This window comes from Ornithorhynchus anatinus, chromosome X1, assembly GCF_004115215.2.
Source record: "Ornithorhynchus anatinus isolate Pmale09 chromosome X1, mOrnAna1.pri.v4, whole genome shotgun sequence".
NCBI classification, from domain to species: Eukaryota; Metazoa; Chordata; class Mammalia; order Monotremata; family Ornithorhynchidae; genus Ornithorhynchus; species Ornithorhynchus anatinus.
This window is the reverse complement of record NC_041749.1, coordinates 87,540,924-87,564,663: the sequence shown is the minus strand read 5'-3', so window position 1 is coordinate 87,564,663 and position 23,740 is coordinate 87,540,924. Positions and strand designations below refer to the sequence as shown.

The 23,740-nt window shown below is 45.8% G+C and overlaps 1 long non-coding RNA gene across 4 annotated transcripts in view; it reads right to left on the bottom strand.

Annotated features, from left to right (window-relative positions):
- The window catches only part of LOC114806603, a 121,897-nt gene extending 99,239 nt beyond the window's left edge, over positions 1–22,658 (bottom strand). For all 4 annotated transcript variants that reach the window (XR_003754647.2, XR_003754648.2, XR_003754649.2 and 1 more), the window contains exon 1: positions 22,577–22,658. This is a non-coding gene — a long non-coding RNA (uncharacterized LOC114806603). The remainder of the gene's footprint in view (positions 1–22,576) is intronic.
- Between the last annotated feature and the right edge of the window lie 1,082 nt (positions 22,659–23,740).

Here is a 23,740-nt window from a genome sequence, read left to right as displayed (position 1 = left end):
GAAAGGAAGGAGGAGAGGGAAAGGGAAGGAGGGAAGGAGGGAAGGAAGGAGGGAGGAGGGAAAGGGAAAGGAGGAAAGGGAAGGAGGGAAAGGGAAGGAGGGAAAGGGAAGAGGGAAAGGGAAGGAGGGAAAGGAAGGAGGGAAAGGGAAGAGAGGAAAGGGAAGAGGAAGGAAGGAGGGAAAGGGAAGGAGGGAAAGGGAAGGAGGAGGGAGGGAAGGAGGGAAGGGGGAGGAAGAAAGGGAAGGGGGGAGGAGAAAAGGGAGAGAGAGAAAAGGAAGGGGGAGGAGAAAAGGGAGAGAGAGAAAAGGAGGAGGGAGAGAGAGAGAGAGAGAAAAAAGGGAAGGAGGGAGAGAGAGAGAGAGAGAGAAAAAAGGAAGGAGGAGAGAGAGAGAGAGAGAGAGAAAAGGAGAGGAGGAAGAGAGAGAGAGAAAAGAAGGGGGAGAGAGAGAGAGAAGAGAGAAAGGAAGGAGGGAGAGAGAGAGAGAGAGAAAAAGGAAGGGGAGAGAGAGAGAGGAGAGAGAGAAAGGAGGAGGAGAGAGAGAGAGAGAGGAGAGAAAGGAAGGAGGGAGAGAGAGAGAGAGAGAGAGAAAGGAAGGGGAAGAAGGAGAGAGAGAAAAGAAGGAGGGAGGAGAGAGAGAGAGAGAGAAAGGAAGGAGGGAGAGAGAGAGAGGAGAAGAGAAGGAAGGGGAGAGAGAGAGAGAGAGGAGAAAAGGAAGGAGGGAGAGAGAGAAGAGAGAGAGAAAAGGAAGGAGGGAGAGAGAGAGAGAGAGAAGAGAAAGGAAGGAGGAGAGAGAGAGAGAGAGAGAGAGAAAAGGAAGGAGGGAGAGAGAGAGAGAGAGAGAGAAAAGGAAGGAGGAGAGAGAGAGAGAGAGAGAGAAAAGGAAGGGGGAGAGAGAGAGAAGAGAGAGAGAAAAGGAAGGAGGGAGAGAGAGAGAGAGAGAGAGAAAAGGAAGGAGGAAGAGAGAGAGAGAGAGAGAGAAAAGGAAGGAGGGAGAGAGAGAGAGGAGAGAGAGAGGGGAGAGAAAAGGAAGGAGGGAGAGAGAGAAAAGGAAGGAGGGGAGAGAGAGAGAGAGAGAGAAAGGAAGGAGGAGAGAGAGAGAGAGACGGAGAAAAGGAAGGAGGGAGAGAGAGGAGAGAGAAAAGGAAGGAGGGAGAGAGAGAGAGAGAAAAGGAAGGAGGGAGGGATAGGGAGAGAGAAAAGGAAGGAGGGAGAGAGAGAGAGAGAGAGAGAGAGAGAGAGAGAGATACAATGAGGGAGAGAGAGAGAGAGAGAGAAGGAGGGAGAGAGAGAGAGAGAGAGAGAAGGAAGGAGGGAGAGAGAGAGAGAAAAGGAAGGAGGGAGAGAGAGAGAGAGAGAGAGAAAAGGAAGGAGGGAGAGAGAGAGAGAGAGAGAAAAAAGGAAGGAGGGAGAGAGAGAGAGAGAGAGAGAAAAGGAAGGAGGGAGAGAGAGAGAGAAAAGGAAGGAGGGAGAGAGAGAGAGAAAAGGAAGGAGGGAGAGAGAGAGAGAAAAGGAAGGAGGGAGAGAGAGAGAGAAAAGGAGGGAGAGAGAGAGAGAAAAGGAGGGAGAGAGAGAGAGAGAAAAGGAAGGAGGGAGGGAGAGAGCATGAAAAAAGGAAGGAGGGGGGGAGAGAGCGTGAAAAAAGGAAGGAGGGGGGGAGAGAGCGTGAAAAAAGGAAGGAGGGAGGGAGAGAGAGAGAGAGAAAAAAGAAAGGAGGGAGGGAGAGAGAAAAGGAAGGAGGGAGAGAGAGAGAAAAGGAAGGAGGAAGGGGGGAAAAGAGAGAGAAAAAAGGGAGGGAAAGGGAGGAGGGAGAGGGAGTGAGTGAGCTGAGGGAGTGAGATAGGGAGGAAGAGAGGGAGGGAGAAAGAAAGGAAGGCAGAGAGGGAAGCAGGGAGGGAATGAGAAAGGAAGAGAGAAAGGGAGGGAGAGAGAAAGAAAAGGGGGAAGAGAGTGGGGAGAGAGTCCAACCCAGAAAATCCTTTTCAGAGTCACTTTCCAGGACAGTCTTAGAGATGGTGCTTGGGTTTGTGTCTGGATTTAAGGGGGTGAATGCAGATAGAGTCTGTGGCATACTAACCTCCTTCCTGAAAGCAAACTGCCCCTTGCAAAGGGGCTGAGAAGATTCCTCCATTATCCGTTCTGTGAATTAGCCCTTTAGAGACTCAGAATGGGTCCTGCTGGGCTCTATTCTCCCCTCACACCACCATATTGTTATGGGTGAACATTTCAGAAACACTTCACATTTGTCATGTGCTTTATCATTCTTTTATGGGCTGCCATGGGTCTCAGAAGCCCTGTGAGGGAAACTGGCATTATTATTCCTATATTACAGTGACACATTTGAGTGACTCATTGAGGTCAGAACAAGTTGAAGGGGGAGAGAGATTACAGCTAAAGATGAGCGGCAAGGGAGATAGAACATCACCTAGTTCATCCCCCAGTTTCTTGACCTCCCTGCACATAAACCATCCTTGGCCCAAGTCTCTTTATCCTTTTACAGGTTTTCAAGGGAGGCAATTTCACATCATTTTTTGGAAATCTTACCCAGTGTCCTACAACTGGTGTGTCCATTCAGGAAGCCTTTCCTTGGGTCCAACTTGAATCCTTTCTACACAAAAGTGGAATGACCGAGATGGACCTCAGCATGCGATTCTAGAGTAGAGAGATGGATCCCATCCAATCAATCAATGGTATTTGAGTGCTTACTGTGTGCAGAGCACTGTATGAAGCTCTTGGGAGAATAAAATACAACAGACTTGGTAGATAATGATGATGCATTCCCACAGCTTTTCACAAATGACGCTTACTCCCAAATTCCTCCCCTGGAAAACAAAATATGACTATTCTGGTAACCAAACACATCGCTCCTCTTCAGAGATCTCCAATGGCTCCTCATTGCTTCTTTCATAAAACAAAAACTAACCTCTGGCTTCAAGGATCTTCCCTCTAGACTGTAAGCTCCTTAAGGGTGGGGAACATTTCTACCAACTCCGTTGTATTATATTCTCCCAAGCACTTAGTTCAGTTCTCTACACAGTAAGCACTCAATAGATATCATTGATGGATTGACCAGTTTCCTCCCTCTTATCTAACCATTCACTTCCCCAATACCCCACTTGCTCTTCCCATACTAGCCTTCTACCTGTACCTCCCTTGAAACAATGCCATCTGAGACCTATTGCTCACACCTTCCTTCCCCCACAGACCTCCTTTCCTCTTCAAATTCATTCATTCAATCGTATTTATTGAGCACTTACCATGTGCAGAGCACTGCATTTAGCAGTTGGGAAAATACGATACAATAAACTGACACATTCACCCACCAAACTCTTACCCTCCCCACCTTCAGAGCTCTCCTAAAAGACCACCTCCTCCCAGAGGCATTTCCATCCAAGAGGAAAGAGTCCAGGCTTGGGAGTCAGAACATCTGGATTCTAATTCTGACTCGACCACTTGCCTGCTGGGTGATCTTGGGCAAGTCACTTCACTTCTCTGGGCTTCAGTTCTGTTCTCCCTCTAGATGGATTGGATGTGTCCAACCTCATTATCTTGTATTTACCCCAAAGCTGATCCATGCTTGGCACATAGAAAATCACTTAAATACCATAATTATAGTATTATTAATATTCCCTCACTAATCCTCCCACTTTGTTGGTCATATCACCTCATTAGCAACATCACTGCCTATGCACTTGGATCTGTACCCTTTTAATACTTAATATTCAGCCCTACAGCACTTATGTACATATACGTAACTTAATTTAATGTCTGTTTCCCCTCTAGACTGAAAGTTCCCTGTGGGTAGGGACTGTGTCTATCAATTCTGTTGTACTGTATTCTCCTAAGCATTTAGTTCACTGCTCTGCAAATAGTAAGTGCTGAATAAATGCCACTGATTGATTGATCAGCACTCATGTGGGTATCTGTTCACGTAGTTACCTATTGCACTGACTACTTTTGTTTTGTATCATTTGTATCTCTGCTCTAATTACTTTATTTGATAATCTGGGACATTTGACTATGCCACATTAGAATGGAAACTCCTCAAGGTTAGGGACTGTGCTTTTTACTTCTCATAAATGCTTCTGAAGCACCTAGCCTGGTGTCCCACACATTAAAAAGGCACTCAGTCAACCTTAGAGATGCGGATAAGGTAAAGACCCAGGTAGCTGGAGTGCTTGGCCAGGACAAGGGAATCATCAGAAATTGGTGACAGTTCAATAATCATTATTGCGGTATTTGCTAAGCACTTACTCTGGGGTAGATAAGAAAATCACATCAGACAACTGTCCCTGTCCAGCATAGGGTTCCATGGCATTTTTTATTGGGTACTCTCCTGGGCACTTAGCACAGTACTGTGCACGCAGTAAGCATTCAAATACCATCGATGATGCTGATGATGAAAGTACAAAACAGAGTTGGTAGATGCCATCCCTGCCTAAAAGGAGCTTACACTCTACAGGGGGAGACAGACATTCAAGTAGATTAGGGACTACCTGTTTTGTTTAGCTGTCTGTCTCCCCCTTTTAGACTGTGAGCCCATTGTTGGGCAGGGATTTCTCTGTTGTCGAACTGTACATTCCAAGCGCTTAGCACAGTGCTCTGCACAGAGTAAGCACTCAGTAAATACAACTGAATGAATGAATAGTGGAGTTAGAATATTCATTCAATATTCATTCAATAGTATTTATTGAGCGCTTACTATGTGCAGAGCACTGTACTAAGCGCTTGGGATGAACAAGTCGGCAACAGATAGAGACAGTCCCTGCCGTTTGACGGGCTTACAGTCTAATCGGGGGAGACGGACAGACAAGAACAATGGCACTAAACAGCGTCAAGGGGAAGAACATCTCGTAAAAACAATGGCAACTAAATAGAATCAAGGCGATGTACAATTCATTAACAAAATAAATAGGGTAACGAAAATATATACAGTTGAGCGGACGAGTACAGTGCTGTGGGGATGGGAAGGGAGAGGTGGAGGAGCAGAGGGAAAAGGGGAAAATGAGGCTTTAGCTGCGGAGAGGTAAAGGGGGGATGGCAGAGGGAGTAGAGGGGGAAGAGGAGCTCAGTCTGGGAAGGCCTCTTGGAGGAGGTGATTTTTAAGTAAGGTTTTGAAGAGGGAAAGAGAATCAGTTTGGTGGAGGTGAGGAGGGAGGGCGTTCCAGGACCGCGGGAGGACGTGACCCAGGGGTCGACGGCGGGATAGGCGAGACCGAGGGACGGCGAGGAGGTGGGCGGCAGAGGAGCGGAGCGTGCGGGGTGGGTGGTAGAAAGAGAGAAGGGAGGAGAGGTAGGAAAGGGCAAGGTGATGGAGAGCCTTGAAGCCTAGAGTGAGGAGTTTTTGTTTGGAGCGGAGGTCGATAGGCAACCACTGGAGTTGTTTAAGAAGGGGAGTGACATGCCCAGATCGTTTCTGCAGGAAGATGAGCCGGGCAGCGGAGTGAAGAATAGACCGGAGCGGGGCGAGAGAGGAGGAAGGGAGGTCAGAGAGAAAATTACGTGAGTATTGTGGAGCTGGGTTGAATAACAAAGCGTTTAAGGGGAACATGGCCACGCATATGGTCGACACAGAAGGGAGGGCAGATGAAGGAAATAAAGGTAAGACATCTTGAAGATGTGATTTTAGGAGGGTTTTGAAGGTGGGGAGAGTGGTGGTCTATCATATATGAAGGGGAGTGGGGGTTCCAGGCCAGAGAGAGGACATGGGCAAGGGGACAGCAGTGAGATAGATGAGATCAAGGTACAGTGAGTAGGTTGGCATTAGAGAAACAGAGTGTTCGGCCTGGGTTGTAGTAGGAAATCAGTGAGCTGAGGTAGGAGGGAGAGAGCTGATTGAGAATGTTAAAGCTGTAGGTAAGGAATTTCTCTTTGATGCAAAGGTGGACAGGCAACCATTGGACAGGTATTGAATTCTTATTCTACAGAAATTAAGTGACTTGTCCAAGGTCGTACTGCAGGCAAGTGGCAGAACCAGGATTAGAAACATGGGTGAGAAACAGTAGCTGAGGAGAATGCATGCCAATTCCAATGTTCAATGCTTAGAGCAATAAATGTTTAAAAAATATCTTTATCTTTAAAAAAAAAAAAGTTCTGGATACTGGAGTGCTCTGCCAAGGGCCACAGAACCCTTCCCACTAGCTGGAAATGCAGCGTCCCTTTTACTAGGAAATTGGCAATGAGCAAACACCGGAAAAAAGATTCAGCTTAAACACTGATAATGGAAACTAGGCCCCCAGAACCAGCATGGAGCCTTTAGATAAGTAGTTTAATTGCAAATGGAAAGCAGAAGCTGGGAGGGAGGGTATCGAAGCCAAATTAAAAGATTAGAATATATAGGACTTTGCCCCTCCAACAAGCAGAAAAAATGGGAAAAATGGAAGAGTAAATGAAGAGAGAAGAACTGTGAATGACACAGAAATGCATCCATTAGGCCAGCCTTATCACAACATGTCTTTGCCAGTGTTGCCCGCTCTGTGTTTCCATGGCAACAGGTCCTTGTTAACCAAAAATAAAGTGTTTTTGTCAGGGATGGGCCTAAACACGTAGCTCGATTTTGATTCAAGGCCCAAATGATCAACCCAAATCAATTCTGTTGGCACGATAATTACTTCCTCAGCCTTTTCACTTTGGTTTCCTATTGGTGGATGTGGCTTAAATGTCCCAGGATTCCCCGTACCCAAAACATTCCAAATTTCCCACCTGCAACCCTACTCGGCATATAGAACTCACTGACTTGATGGACCTGTCAAGCTAGTCAGTGTTGCCTGTGTTAATCTCTAGCTTTAGGAATGGTGACCAGAATCTTCGTAACTAGTGTAAATCTTCATAGTAGCGATAATCATAAATAAATAGTGTTTGTTAAGCGCTTACTATGTGCCAAGAACTGTACTAAGCTCTGGGGTGGATACAAGATAACCGGGTCCCACATGGACTCATAGTCTAAGTAGGAGGGAGAATAGGTCACCCAGCATACAAGTGGTGGAGCCAGGATTAGACCCCAGGTCCTTTGACTCCCATGCTCAGGCTCTTTCCACTAGGCCATGCTGCTTCTCAGTGCAGCAGCTGTACTTACTGAGCATCTACTTGGTATAGTGCACTGTACCTTGGGTCATCATCATCAGTAATATTTACCGAGTGTTACAATGTAAGAGCCCTTAGTCATCCTTCAATAGGTGGCAGAAAAGGGATCTTGTGTAATCCTGTAAGATTAAGACAAGATCTTCTCCATCATGGCCTAGTTGATAGAGCTCAGGCCTGAGAGTCAGAAGGACCTGGGTTCTAATTCTGGCTCTGCCACTTGTCTGCTGTGTGATCTTGGACAAGTCACTTCACTTTTCTGTGCCTCAATTACCTTATCTGTAAAATGGGGATGAAGACTGTGAGCCCAATGTGGGACAGGGACTGTGTGACCTGATTTGCTTGTATCCATTAGATTGTACTCTCCCAAGCACTTAGTACAGTGCTTTGCATATGGTAAGCACTCAATAAATACGATTGATAATAATCCACCCCAGCACTTAGAACAGTGCCTGGTATGTAGTAAGCGCGTAACAAATGCCACAGTTATTATTGTCACAATGTTCTGTGCACCGTGTTTGCCCAGTACAGGCTTCTCAGGGACTGGCTGTCTGACTGCTTTGGGCAGCTATTGATCCAGAAGAAGTGGGAGGCCCACATTTCTTTCCAAGAATGGGAATTGATCTGTAGAACCAGCTTATCTGAATATAACATTTCTGATGAGGCAGAAAGGAAAAACAAGATTCACCACTGGATTAAGGATGAGGGGTCCTGGGTTAACGGCTGAGTTCTGCTATGAACTAGTGAGATCTTAGAGCTTCAGCTTGCAGACTGTATGCCCCTTGTGGGCAGGAAACGTATCTACCAACTCTTAAATTGTTTTATTGTTCTCTCCCAAGTTCATAGTACAGTGCTCTGCACACAGTAAGGACTCAATAATCAATTTATTGAGTTCCCCTTCTGTAAAAAGAGCAGGGGCAGCGTAACCATTGGAATAACTTGGGGGGGGCTGGGCACTTTGCTTGAGACTGTGTCCAACCTGAATAACATATCTATCCCAGTGCTTAGAACAGTGTTTGGCACATAGTAAGCACTTAAGCACCATAAAATTGATCATAATCATCATTAGAGGGGCTCCCCCCCATTTATAGAGCTCTTTACCCTCCAAAGCAGGGCCCCCTAAGACTAAGAATGAGGCTGAGCATACTCAGATTGTTTGAACATCTGAGGAGCAATGCGGATGAATGGTACACATGCATGGGAAACTGCTGAAAAAGAAAGCTTTGAACACACATGCTCTCCTTCTGGGCCTAAGAGGTATGGAGAATGCTTAGGGCTTTAAGTACCCCCATGCCCCTGTTTTCTCCTTCTTTGATGAACATAAATGTGAAAGTGGTGGAGAGAAGGGAACGGGGAAGGAGGCAGCAATCTGATGAGGATGATTGCACCCCAGGTCCCCAGTGAACACTACACCCGTTTACCCCCTAGATGTCTAAGCTCTAGACTGTTAGCTCGTTGTGGGCAGAGAATGTATCTATCAACTCTGTTGGACTGTACTCTCCCAAGGGCTGAGTACAACACTCTGCAACCCAGTAAGCACTCAGTAAATACCACCCATTGATTGCTGTGGATCAAAAATGGTTGAAACTGTATCTGGGAGGCATATTGAGCAACAGAGATGAACAGTATTAGGTTTTAATAAGACAGGGAAGACAATTCTCTCCTTCAAGCCCAGGAGGGTGCCGCCGAGGGGACCTAACCAGAAGTACCATCGCCAGATCATATCTTCCTACCTTGTTAATGAAACTGCCTTGTAGACAAAAATCAAAAGCTTTATTGAAGTCCAGTTAGATTTCCTCTATTGCTTCCCCTTATCTACAAGGCCTGTCACTCTGATATAGAAAGAAATGAAAATGGTCAGGCCCAATTTTCTCTTCATAAAGTCCTGGAGTTACTGCACAGCAGCTGATGGTTCTCCAAGTGTTTGCAAAGTAAATTGCGTGATGATTTGCTCCCGAGTATCAAAGTTAATCTGATCAGCCTATCATTTCGGGGGTCGGCCGTTTTGCCCTTTTTTAAGGAAAAAATACCTTTGTCCTTTTCTAGCATCATCCTCACCACTCGTAATCACTTCACTGAAAGCCTGTGTGCAGAGCACTCGCTATGATAGACATCCGGGGGGACAGACAGAAGTAGTCCTTGAGGTGTTTACAGTCTAATGGGGGAGACAGCAGTCAGAAACGGATGCTTAGACCATAGTTAAAAGAGCTTGAGAGTAGCTTCATCTTCAAAACTGACAGACAAGCTACACACATTTATACTTCATTCAGACATGGGGTCAAATCCCCACCATTACACAGTTCAAAAAAAAAAAATTGAACAAAAGTGCTGCCACAGGGATAAGCAGGTCTTCCAGCCTTCTCCTTTTGCTGCCTCACTTTACGGTCCCATACCGCATCTCGATACCTGTGGCTTCCTCCAAGACGGTAATCCCTGGCAGCTAAGGGCAGAAAGGGACCTTGGAGATAGGAGTATAGGAAGGCAAGCAAAGACAGAGGAAGACAGAGCGTGACCTAATGTTTACAGCAGGGGACCTTGAGCATCAGGAATCTGCCATGGATTTTAGGATGTCATCACCCTCCCAGGGGATCTAAAGGCAGTAGACTGTTGCTCGATTCTAATTCCTGCAGGGTGGAATATCATTTGCACAAGCCTGCTCTGTCTGCCACAGACTCTTAAGAGGCTTATAATTACACCACCTTTACCGAGAGCTCTGCACCAATCTCCTCGGCCTCCTGACCATCAATTACTTGCCCTCTCCCTTGGTCCTTCTGGAGCACTAGAAACAGGGAAGCCTTTCAAGTAACTTTATCTTGGTGGCACACAGAGATTAAAACCTGCATGGTGGGTAGTATTATGTGGCATATTGCTGAGTTTGTAATGACTGCTGCTTTTTGCATGAATGACTCCTGTGGGTGACAGGTATATAATTCATGGCTTTGTAAAAGGCTTTGAGAGGAAGTGTTTGAAATCTACTATATAAATGTCAATACACTATACACTTTTAAGACTGGGGCTTGAGTGAGTTTGGTAGCAGAAAGTGGAAGGCGGGGAGGGCTCCAAAGGAAAGAGCAGGGTTCGCACAGAGATCGAAGCCCAGCGAATGCTCAGCCTTCAGCACCTTCCCCTGTGCCTCAGTTTTCTCAACTATAAAATGGGGATTCAATACCCGTTCTCCCTCCTACTTAGACTGTGAGCCCCAGGCAGGAGGAGGGACTATGTCTGACCTGATTAACTTGTATCTATTCCAGTACTTAGTACAGTGCTTGGCACTTAGTAAGCGCTTAATAAATACCACAATTGTGATTATCATCATCATCATCATCATTTCCCTCTTCACTACAAACTCCTGGCTCCTTTTGAAACAGGACAGAAAACAGAGCCGCCACTGGTAGAAATTGAGTATTCTGGGATGCTGAGGAGTGACGTTGACATTAGGATAGAGCCATGACTGAGAAGGGATTGGAGTGGAGAGGATCACGTGCCATTTGCACTGTTGACAACAATGATCTACTCACAATCACCTTCATCACCAGGATTGCCTGATGATCTACGGTGTCCAGAGGACTGTATCAGGCACTTGAGAGACATACAGGAGTCCCTGGCCTCAAGAAGCTTTCAGTCTAATTAATCAATCAATAGTATTTATTGAGCACTTACTGTGTGCACAGCACTGTACTAAGCACTTGGGAGAGTACAGTATAATAGAGTTGGTAGACATGTGCTTTGACCACAACGGGAGTTAGGATATATAATATAGGAGCTGGTGTCCTAATATCACCTGGTCAGATACATGTAAAATCTCCAGAAAAAGAGACAGAGGGAGAATAAAAAAATCCATAACCACATTCAGTAGCACGCTTGGCTGTTGTAGGACATTCTTATGTTTAACCCGAATCCCTCCTGCTGCAGTTTCAGCTCATTTGCTCTTTTTATTTCCTCAGGGAAAATGGAGAACAGTTGGTTAAACTTTTTCTTCATTAGCGGTGGTAGTGAAGTCTTGAGCTTGCTAAGAAAACCCCAAACCCACCCAGTTCTTTAAGTTGGCACTGTAATCTAATCATAGTGTAAACATTTGGAAAGGAGGGGGTCCAGGAGGAGAGACAGGGGAGGGTGTGGAAATGGAAAGGAATAGAGAGGTCAAAGGTGGGTAGAGGAGAGGGGTTGGAAGGGGGAGAGGAGACTGGACAGGGAGGGATGGGGGGGGGGGGAGTGGGTGGGTGTGTGTGCGCGTGCGTTGGGGGGAGTGGGGGCATGGGGGAGAGAAGATTTGACTCCTAAAAGAGGAATCCTCTTTGTTCAAAGTCCCAGACCTGTTTTTCCAAAATTCTAGACTAGGATTTGTTGCTGATTAGCAGTTCCTAAAGATTTAATATGATCAGATGTCTCCAAATGGGTGGGGTGGTCATGACTCTTGGGGGTGTCATCCTGTCACCCTAAAAACATAAACATCCTAAGATAGGGCTCGTTAGGGTCCTGTTTTCAATCAGGTGTCCTGAGGAGTTCTTTGGAGGCAGCAGCAACAGCCACTGTTCCCATCATCACCACCACCATTGAATTAGAAAGCAGGGTGGCCTAGTGGAAAGAACATGGGCCTGGGGGTCAGAAGGAGCTGGGTTCTAATCCTGACTCCTCCACTTTGCTGTGTGACTTTGAGCAAGTCACTTCACTTCTCTGTGCCTCAATTCCCTCATCTGCAAAACAGGGATTAGACTGTGAGGCCCTTGTGGGACAGGAACTATGCTCCAACCTGATAAACTCACTTAACAGATACCCTAAAGAAAAAAATAAAAAGATAAAACTGGCCCACCCTGGGGATATGCCTGGGAATTTCTAGGGCCCTAGCTGAACACTCACAACCCATTTCAGGCTGCTGCAGTGTCCACCCAGGTGGTGGTGGAAGGGGAGGCAGGCACTTTCCTTCTCTCCTCTCTCCCCTTTGCTTTGCTCCCCCCATTTCTAGCCTTATCCCTATCCCACCAAAAGCAACCCCAAATCTGGTCACCTTCCCAGTGGCTGTCTGAAGGGAAAAAGAGGTTGTTAAGCCCTCACGGAACCAATATCCTTGTTTGCCTCAGGCAAATCTTACATCAGTGAGAAATCCCACTCTCCAACTTCAACTTTACCTCAGTCCCACTATGGTAATTCACTTGACAAAACCGTTTTTGATTTTTAAAGTCCAACATATTTGCTTTCCCCTCCCTTCATCAGGAAATCCTCCCTGGATCTTCCAAAATGTTCTGGTTTCTGGGAAAGATTTTTTGCTCTTTGATAAACCCTTGGGGCAGGGCTTCACGGTACCAAAGGGAAGGGAAGGTTGTGGAAACCGTCAATCTGGATAATGCCTGACTCCCTCTCTCCAACACCCCCCTCCAAAAAAAAAAAAAAGAAAAAAAGAAAAGAGCTACAGGCCTCCTCTCAAGTTGCAGAAAAAGAAAAAGATTATGAAACTATTACCTGGAGAATACATGCCACAAAATACATTTTGGTCTCCATTATCTGGATCTCTCAGGCGAAGGTGTCTTTTGGGCCTCAATTACTGAAAGAATTGACTTCACTTTGCCGGTGGAGATTCGGCTGTGGAGGGGCCCAAACCGGACACCAGTCCCATAGGAAATGAGAGTTTCCAGATTCTCATGTCGTTCACTCCCCTGGCAGAGACGCAATCCAATTAGCTCATCTGCATTCAACAGCTCATACCCACACATGACCCTCTCCTTTAGGGGAGCGACGGCTGAGAGCTCATTTCATCCTGGACGAGAAGCTAGAATCTGCCCTCTTTTCCTGTATTTTCTCTCTCGCTTCCCTAACTCCATTTTTCCGTACCTCATGTTTGCTATAGTTTTGGGTCTGAGAATTTATCATCCTTTTCTCTTCCTGCCCTCCTAGTGTTTCATTACTGTCATCTCCTTTCCCAGCCACCGAACCCTTGATGTGGTTCTAATTGACAGACGGGGTTTAAAAGCCCATTCGAAGGCGCCTGTCTTTTTAAATAGACTCCTGTCTCATCAAAAGATGTACAGCAACATTCCATTAAAGCACATCATTGGAAAATAGATTGGGCTTTTAGCAATTGCAGTGGTACTTTATCGGACAACTAGTCAGCCACCTTTTTTCCCTCTCTTTCTCTCTTCTTAGGGTAAAGAAAGAGCACATTAAAGAAAGATTAAGGGTTGTTTAAAAAAAGAAGAAAAACCTTCCATAGGATTATTCATTCTGCACATTGCCAGATAGAAATGGTTATGAACCTCATGCAGCCATAGGAAAGGAAGAGAAAATGGGTTGAGAACAGCTGGGCCCACAGGGGTTTCTCATTTATTCCTTTTATTTAAATGTTCCCTGGGAGATTGGATGGGGCGGGGGGGGGGGGGGGGGGGGTCTGTAGGACCATCTTGCTATGCTGCTCCCACGTGTGACAGACTGGCTCTGGAGACTGTAGATACATGTAGAATAGGCACAGGGTGTTAGAGTGAACAGAGTCACTTCCCCAAACGATGGTGGTTGCTTGTTTTTATCATCACCACTATTACTATCATTATTATTGTATTTGTTAAGCTCTTGAAAGCACAGTTCTAAGCGCTGGGGTAGACACAAGTTAGACATTTGAGCCCTCCACTCCATTCAGGTCTATTTCTCCCCCTCACCCCAACCACCACCACCACCAGTCCCAGCCTCAAGTAAGGATAGGGCTCACGGTTTCTGCAGCCTGTACTTTCCAAGCGCTTAGTACAGTGCTCTGCATACAGTAAGCGCTCAATAAATATGACTGAATGTATGTGATCCAATCAACCAGTCATCTTCACTGAGCGCTTACTATGTGCAGAGCACTGTACTAAGCACTTGAGAGCATACAGTATAACAGAGTTGGCAGACACGTTCCCTGACCACAGTAAGCTTTTACATTCTAGAGGGGGAAGACAGAAATTAATATAAATGACTAATTTATCCTATATAATTTATAGATATGTACATAAATGCTGTGTGGCTGAGGGTGGGGTGAATATCAAATGCCCAAAGATCACAGATCCAAGTGCACAGATGATGAAGGGAGAGGGAGCCGGAGAAAAGAGTGCTTGATCTGGGAAGAAGATCCAACCAACCCAGTGGGAACGCTCATTCATGACAGCAGGATGAATGGGTAGGAGGGTTCAGAGTTGGTGTCGTTCATTTTCCTCTCCCAACAGCTACCCATCAGCCTCCTCATCCCCAGGATTGATAGAGGATCTTGGGTAATGCGGAGCACTCTGCTGGCCACTGAACAATTCTCTCCTGTCCTAGGCTAGACCAAGGGGCGAGGACTAAAGACAGAAGCTGGGACAGTCTCGAGCACGGGCTGGGGAGCCAGAGAGCATGGGTTCAAATCCCAGCTCCGTTGCTTGCCAGCTGTGTGACTTTGGGCAAGTCACTTCACTTCTCTGTGCCTCAGTTCCCTCATCTGTAAAATGGGCATTAAGACTGTGAGCCCCACGTGGGACAATCTGATAACCTTGTATCGCCCCAGCGCTTACAACAGTGCCTGGCACATGGTAAGCACTCAACAAATGCCATCATTATTTTTTTTTTCACCTTCACAATAACACCAAGATCCACCCTTTCCTCTCCATCCAAACTGCTACCATGCTGGTACAAGCTCTCATAATATCCTGACTGGATTACTGTGATAGCCTCCTCTGTGATCTCCCTTCCTCCTGCCTCTCCCCACTCCAGTCTATTCTTCATTCCACTGCCCGGATCATCTTCCTACAGAAAACGCTCTGGGCATGTCACGCCTCTCCTCAAAAACCTCCAGTGGTTGCCTATCAACCTTCGCACGAAACAAAAACTCCTCACTCTAGGCTTCAAAGCTCTCCATCACCTTGCCCCCTCCTACCTCACCTCCCTTCTCTCTTTCTACTGCCCACCCTGCACACTCCGCTCCTCTGCCACTCACCTCCTCATGGTCCCCCATTCACGCCTATCCTGCCATCGACCCCTGGCCCACGTCCTACCGCTATCCTGGAATGCCCTCCCTCTTCACACCTGCCAAACTCTCGTCCCCTCTTCAAAGCCCTACTGAGAGCTCACCTCCTCCAAGAGGCTCTCAGACTGAGCCCCCCCTTTCCCGCTGCTCCTCCTCCCCTCCCCTAAGCACTGTGCATATTTGTATGTATTATTTCTCTATTTTGTTAATGATGATGTGTATATATCTATGAGTCTATTTATCCTGATGATGTTGTTTTGCTTTGTTCTGCTTTGCTGTCCGTCTCCTCCGTTTAGACTGTGAACCCATTATTGGGTAGGGATTGTCTCTGTTGCCAAATTGTACATTCCAAGCACTTAGTACAGTGCTCTGCACATAGTAAGCACTCAACAAATACTATTGAATGAGTGAATTAACCTCACCTTCACACCCTACTGGGCTTAAAGGGCAAAAAAGAGACCCCAACAATAGCTTTTTGGGTGTTTCTTTTTTAAAAAATAAGATGTTAAGCAATCCCATTCTGCCACTGTCTCCAGTCATGCCAACAGGATGCTTGGAAGAATTTAGATGGCACCCTCCTTGACCTCCTCCTTCTTGATTGGGGATACACAGTAAAGGTTAGAACTGTAAATGCTGCAATGTAAGGGGTTATTTGGGGGTGGGAGAAAGCAGGGCACACAACAGTTAGGGGAACTTTCAATACCAATTTAATGATGGATTTATACAGGGAAAGAACAACAACAACAGGAAATGGCTGAAAATGACAGGAAATACTTTTTTTTCCCCCCCAAAGCCAGCAGGTAACTCTTTCCATATTCAATGCCATCCTGGAATCCCATCTGCTCTAGCAAATCTGCCCTAATTGTTTCCCAGAATCTAGAATTGCCTAGCATGGCCTAGTGGAAAGACCACAGTCACTTCGACTGCAAGTCACTTAGAGCATGGGTCTGGGACTCAGAAGGACCTGGGTTCTAATCCTGGCTCTGCCGCTTGTTGTGTGACCTCATCTGTAAAGTGGGGATTAGGACTGTGAGCCCCTTGTTGGACAGTGACTGCATCCAATCTAATTTGCTTGTATCCACCCCAGCATTTTAGTACAGTGCCTGCACACTGTACACTGTATAGTACAGTAAAGTAAGCGCTTAAATACCACTATCATTATTATTAACTTCTGTGCCTTAATTTTCTCAACTGTAAAATCGTGATGAAATGACTGTTTTCTCTCTTACATAGACTGTGAACTCTATGTGGGACAGGGACTGTGTTCTACTTGATTAACTTTCCAAGTTTTATAAACACCTCAGCCATCTCTGGAACTTGTGTATTTATTTATAGCCATCTTCAACACTTACATATAGGTGTTGAATCAACTGGTATGATCATTCTGCTTGTATCTATGCTTATTAGTGTGTAAGCACCTTTGTGGACAGGGAATGTGACACTTTTGTCTTGTTCTTCCCCAGCATGTAGTACAGTGCATTATACCAATGGGCACTCAATAAATGCTACTATAACAGCATGATGTACTGGATAGAGCACAGGCCTGGGAGTCAGAAGGTCATGGATTCTAATCCCAGCTCCGCTACATATCTGCTGTGAGACCATGGGCAAGTCATTCAGTTACCTCATCTGTAAAATGGGAATTGAGACTGTGAGCCCCATGTGGGACAGGGACTGTGTCCAATCTAATTTGCTTGTACCCACCCCAGTGCTTACTGCAGTGCCTGGCATATCAATACTTAAATACCAATATTACTATTATTATTAGAGCTGTGTTGCTGGTTATTATTTTGTAGCTGTCATCAATTCTATTTTTACAGGTTAGGAAACTGAGGACCAGAGAGGTAAAGTGGCTCATCCAAGATCAGGAGGAGGTGTGGCTTAGTGGAAAGCACACAAGCCTGGTAGTCAGAGAAGTGGGGTTCTAATCCCAGCTCTGCCACCTGCCTGTTGTGTGACCTCAGGAAAGTCATTTAACCTCTCTGTGCCTCAGTTTTCTCATCCATAAAATGGGATTTCAATACCCATACTCCTACTTAGACCATGAGACCACCCCCCAAGAAGGACAGAGACTGTGTCTGACCTGATTACCTTTTATCTACCCCAGCACTTAGTACAGTGCTTGACATGTGATAAGTGCTTAACAAATACCTCTATTATTATATGTCACGCAGCAGGGCAGTGGTAGAGCTGGAATTAGAACCCAGGTCTCCTGACTCCCAGACAGACCCATGCTCTAACCACAGTAAATGCTCAATAAATACAATTGACTGACCCAATCACACTGCCTCCCACCGAAGGGAAGGTGGGGAAATAATTTTGCTTGATTGGGAGAATGAAAATCTGACAGCGGGGGGGCAAGAAGAGGGCTATTTCCAAAGGGCTATTTGTTGGGCAAATTCAAATATTCTTTACCCCTGCTGGACCTTAAACCTGGATTGCTAAAGCAGTGAAAGAGGTAGCATTTAGCATTCAGATGGGCACACCATCGCTGTCAGAAATGGAAGAGACCTGAGAATCCATCTAATCCATTCTCCCTGAACATCCCCATGGAACAGATACCTAGGAATGACATGCAACGGCAGATGACTTGATAATTCTTGTTTACTGGCAGTTGTGAGAGATGGATTATTGTGTACAAGACTTGGTCATTGTGCCAGGAAATGCCCGGGTACCTCCAGAGAGTGTTACTTCATTTTGGATAATTTGTGTAATTACCCCACACAAAAGATAAGCATTTCATTTGGTTATCCAAAAACTTAACATCTCGAGTTTAAATTTGAAGGAATATTTTTTTGATTGTCTTTTCATCCCATCACAATCTTCCTTTTCCTTTTGAAAAACTGTTTCAGCTTGAATGAGTACCTTCATCATCATCATCATCTCTGCATCAGGCAGTAACTTTAAGGCTTACTATGTGCTAGGCCCTGTACTAAGCACAGGGGTAGATACAAAACAATCAGGTTAGACATAGTCCATATCCCACATGAGGCTCACTTGCTTAATTCCCCATTTTACAGTAAATTGGACCATAGAGAAGTTAAGCGACTTGCCCAAGGACACAAGGCAGACAAGTGTGGGCAGGGAATGTGCCTGTTGTATTGTACTCTCCCAAGCACTTAGTACAGTGCTCTGCACACAGTAAGTGTTCAATAAATTCAATTAACTGACAAGTGACGGAGCAGAATTAGAACTCAGGTCCTTCTGACTCCCATGCACTAGGCCATACTGCTTCTCACAGTTGGATATAAGCCTTTCCACCAACTCACCTCATCATCCAGATCCACTCCCTTCATCTGCTATTTCCCAACTCACTCTCTTCATTCCTCCCAAACCAACCTTCTACCTGTATCCTGCTCATGTCTTGCCCACCTCCAAACCCTTGCTTATACTGTCCCCACCCACTACTTCACCTGTGCCAGGCCACAGCTCTCCCCATGTTCAAAAGTGCCCTGAACTCTCACCTCCACCAAGCCTTCCCAGATCAACTCCCATTTTGGCATTTCACTACTTCTCACTGCACTTTTGTTGATTAAGCAATTACAAGTGATTAAGCGATTAGACTGTGAGCCCCACCTGGGACAGGGACTGTGTCTAACCTGATTATCTTCTATCTACTCCAGTGCTTAGTACATAATAAGCGCTTAACAAGTACCATTATTTATTACAAAGGACCCAGCTCTGTGTTAAGCACTGGGTAGATAAGGTAATCAGGCCAAACACAGAGGCTCATGAAGAGATAGAGCATAAAGCAGATATCTTATTCCCATTTTACAGATGAGGATCCTGAAGATCAGATTTCCCCGGAGTCACTCAGTAGGACAGTGGCAAGGGGGAAAAGCAACTTTAGTCCATAGAATTTAGGTTTCTGGCCTCCTAAATCCATGCTCTTTTCCCCTCCATCAGGAGGCCTCAAATTACTATTGACTATAATCACTATCGCTTGTTTGAGTCAAGTTTAGCCCTCAGCTCTGATTCCCATTTAGGCAAACTCCTTCCCTCTTCTCCCTTCACCCTGTTCAGATTAACCTAATCCCTCCCTTCCCAGGCAGGAAAACTCCTCTGCTCAGTTGCAGTCCTTTTCTACTTTAATAATGTTGGTATTTGTTAAGCGCTTACTATGTGCAGAGCACTGTTCTAAGCGCTGGGGGAGATACAGGGTCATCAGGTTGTCCCACATGAGGGTCACAGTTAATCCTCATTTTACAGATGAGGTAACTGAGGCACAGAGAAGTGAAGTGACTTGCCCACAGTCACACAGCTGACAAGTGGCAGAGCCGGGATTCAAACTCATGACCTCTGGCTCCCAAGCCCGTGCTCTTTCCACTGAGCGACGCTGCTTCTCCCAACAGTGACAGAGGGCACTGAACTCAGATGCTTCAGGAGGAGTAAAATGCGAGAGGCTCACCAGCATCAACCAAAAGACCTGTTGGTAACCCTAATCTGCCATTCCGGAACCAGAGCCGGGTTCACTTCCAGCACTGGTTCCTAGTCCGTTATACACTGTAAACTCGTGAGCAGGGAACGTATCTACTGACTCTGATATATTGTACTCTTCCAAGTGCTTAGTACAGAGCTCTGCACACACTAAGCACTCAAATATGATTGCACACAGTAAATGCTCAATAAATACAATTAACTGATTGGAGGGGAAAAAATACTTAATCTTTCTGTGCTTCTGTTTCCTCACTGCTAAAATAGATACGGTCTCTATTTTCCTCTTCTAGAAACCATGAGGAACCACCCGTTCAGGAATTTATCCAAGCTCCTCTTGAACCTATTGATATTTTCAGTTTGCACAATTTCCTGTGGGAATGAATTCTATGTGTTTATTACCTTCCAGCACTTCAGGATCAGATTGGCCCATGCAGGGCTTTCATGAGGCCAGGAATAGGATTAGTTTCCCATTCTAAGGAGAGAATGGTTAGGTGATTTTTTAAAATTATTATTATGGTATTTGTTAAGCACTTACATGTGTCAAGCACTAGTTGAAGGGCTGGGATAAATACTAGTTAATCAGGTTGGACACACAGTACCTGTTTCACATAGGGCTCACAGTCTACATAGGAGGGAGTAGGATTTAATCCCCATTTTTACAGTTGAGGAAACTGAGGCACAGAGAAGTTTAGTGACTTGCCCAAGGTAACTCAGCAAGCAATTGGTAGAGGCGGGATTAGAACCCAAGTCCGAGGTCTTTCCACTAAGCCATGCTGCTTCTCAAAGTCAAACAGACCTCCGTCTGCACAGCGCAGTGGGGGTAGCGTGTGTGTCTGGGGAGGGAGGGAAGGGAAGGAGAGAGAACTTAAACAGTTGGACTCTGTATACATCTTAACACCCTGAGGTTTAGTAATAAACTGGGGGGCTGGGGCAGGGGTGTCGAGGTACCTGTTCTCTTATTCCATAGTGTTACGTGCTCATTACAGTGTTCTCCACACAGTAAGTGCTCAGTAAATACCACTGAGTGATTGAGTGTTTGAAACGTAAAGACTTTTAGTCCAGAGAGCCAGCCTATTGACTTTAGCTTCTGGATTTGCTTCCTGATTTTCTAGAATCCTGACTGATTTCTGGACCACATTTACCAGTCATATCACCTGGCACAAGTCGGCCTGCCCTGACCCCATTATATCTTCTGCCACCCACCCTACTTCATTGCCCTAGTCTCAATCACTGGCTACACCAGAGGGGTTCCCGTATCTCAGCCACCTGAAGGGTAACTGGGAATCTCACCAGCCACCTGATCACCTCGAGTGACCCACCTGATGCTCATGTGAGCTTTCTAAATCAATAATAAACTCATTGTGGGCAGGGAATGTGGCTGTCAGCTCTCTTGTATTATACTCTGCCAAGACCTTAGTAAGCAGCAGCAAAGCAGCATGACCTAGTGATGAGCACGGACTTGAGAGCCCGAGGACATGAGTTCTAATCCCAGCTCCACCATTTGTCTGCTATATAATAATAATAAAATAATGTTGGTATTTGTTAAGCACTTACTATGTGCAGAGCACTGTTCTAAGCGCTGGGGTAGACACAGGGGAATCAGGTTGTCCCACATGGAGCTCACAGTCTTAATCCCCATTTTACAGATGAGGTAATTGAGGCACAGAGAAGTGACTTGCCCACAGTCACACAGCTGACAAGTGGCAGAGCTGGGATTTGAACTCATGACTTCTGACGCCAAAGCCCATGCTCTTTCCACTGAGCCATGCTGCTTCTCTATAATATTGGTATTTGTTAAGTGCTTACTATGTGCAGAGCACTGTTCTAAGCGCTGGGGGAGATACAGGGTAATCAGGTCGTCCCACATGAGGCTAACAGTTAATCCCCATTTAACAGATGAGGTAACTGAGGCACAGAGAAGTTAAGTGGCACAGAGAAGCTGACAAGTGGCAGAGCCGGGAGTCAAACCCATGCTATATGATCTTGGGCAAGTCACTTCACTTCTCTGTGCCTCAGTTACCTCATCTGTAAAATGGGGATTAAGACCGTGAGCCTCACATGGGACAACCTGATTGCCTTGTAACCACCCCAGCGCTCAGTACAGTGCCTGGCACATAGTAAGCACTTAAATATCATAATTACTATTATTAAGCACTCAGTTCAGCAATGGGGCTCTTAGGAGCAGTGTGGCTTAGTGGAAAGAGCCTGGGCTTGGGAGTAGTAGGTCGTGAGTTCTAAACCCAGCTCTGCCACTTTCAGCTGTGTGACTCTGGGCAAGGCAGTTAACTTTGTGCTTCAGTTACCTCATCTGTACAATGGGGATTAAGACTGTGAGCCCCATGTGGGACACCCTGATTACCTTGTATCTACCCCAGCACTTAGAACAGTGCTTGGCACATAGTAAGCACTTAAATACCACCATTATTATTAAATACCATTGATTAATGGTTCACATTCACTCATCTCAGGAGGCAGGATTGATTCCCTCTCACTATTAAGCTAACAGTCTGAGGCTCCCATTCATTCGATCTTATTTATTGAGCACTTTCTGGGTGCAGAACACTGTACTAAGTACTTGGAAAGAATACAGCAATAAAGAGAGACAATCCCTACCCACAGCAGGCTCACAGTCGAGAGTGACTCCCAGTTAGTCATGTGGCTGGGAATAGCCCATCTGATAAGTCACCTGATCAGGGACATTCTCTATACGGTGGGGAGTACAGAAGGACCAGAAACTGGGTCCGGAGCAGCAAAGGAGTTGGGGAGGAAGGTTGGGAATCAGAATCAGAAGGTGGGGGGAAGCAGGGGGCAGAGCCTGGGACAGAAATAGAACAGGGAACTATCTGTTACCAGGTCTGTAGCCACAAAGAGTTGGTACTAGTTTTACACGTGGATATGTGAGCCAAGAGCTCACATATGCCTCAGCTCAAGGAATTGTTGGTTGACTGAGAGCTTGGAGTGCTTACCTTGTATAGGTCATGAAACCAACACTAGAACCACTGAGAAATTGATGGTGTTAAAAGATATGAACACTGGAGGCACAAACCCATAAACGAAAAAGCCCAAAAAGGGAGAGGAAAAAAATAAATCCAATTCTTACCCTTCAGTAAGCTTTCTTGATCTGAACAGGTGCTTGAGACTAAATACTTTCAGCTCCAACACATGAAGGATTCAGCACAACAGGCCCCAACAGCAGTGAAAATGCAAGCACCCCGCCCTTGGATTTTAAAGCTTTGCTGAGCCTCCTATTGGCTGCCCCATCCCCTCTCCGCCCCCATCAACCTGAAGTTTCAATCAGCCAGACAATTCTGGGAAATGTAGTCATTTGGACTCCTTGGAAACAGTTCCCAGAATCTGTCAATCAATGGTATTTAGTGTGTCCTTACTGTATGCAGAGCACTGTATGAAGCACTTGGAAGAGAGCAATATAACAGAGTTGGTAGACATGTTCTCGGCCCACAAGCAGCTTACGGTTTAGAGGACAGTGTTAAAGGAATAAGCTTCCCCCTCCTCTTTCGGGTCCTTTTGGTGACAGTTCCGCCTAAATATTTACACAGCTGAGTTGTGCCAGGTCCCGGTCACTTGTGTTTTTCTCAGGACACTTTGATAGAGGAAGATTATGGGGTGCTGTTGGGACCCTAAAGATGCTTCCTGACCACTGTGTGGATCAAGGGGAGAGAGGTCCAGGAGGGCTAGTTGAACTAGCCATTCTCTCCCTGTATAAGGCATATTTGAGTCTGTACTTGGCTCTGACAATGGAAATATAACAAGGAGTAAAAAATGCAAGAGGGGCTGCCACTTGTCAGCTAAGCTTTTATGCTAGAAGAAGTGAAAATATAAAAATAATGTCTGGCTTTCTCCCTCTCTTTTTCATCTAATATTGCTCTAGAGCAAGATCAGATTAAGAAATAAATTTTGACAGCGAATCAGGCCATAATGTGGAACAGTCGCTTCAGGTGTTTGACAGAAATATTGCAAATCACCTTTTTTTTGTGGTATTTGTTAAGTGCTTACTTTGTGCCAGGCACTGTACTAAGAACTGGGTGGATGCAAGCTAATCGGGTTGGACACAATCCCTGTCCCACATAGTACTGGCTCAGTCTTAATCCTCATGCTGTAGATGAGGTAACTGAGGCCCAGAGAAGTGAAGTGACTTGCCCAAGGTCACAGAGCAAACAATTGACAGAGCCAGGATTAGAACCCAGGTCGTTCTGACTCCCAGGTCCGTGCTCTATCCACTAAGCCATGCTGCTTCTCATCTAGA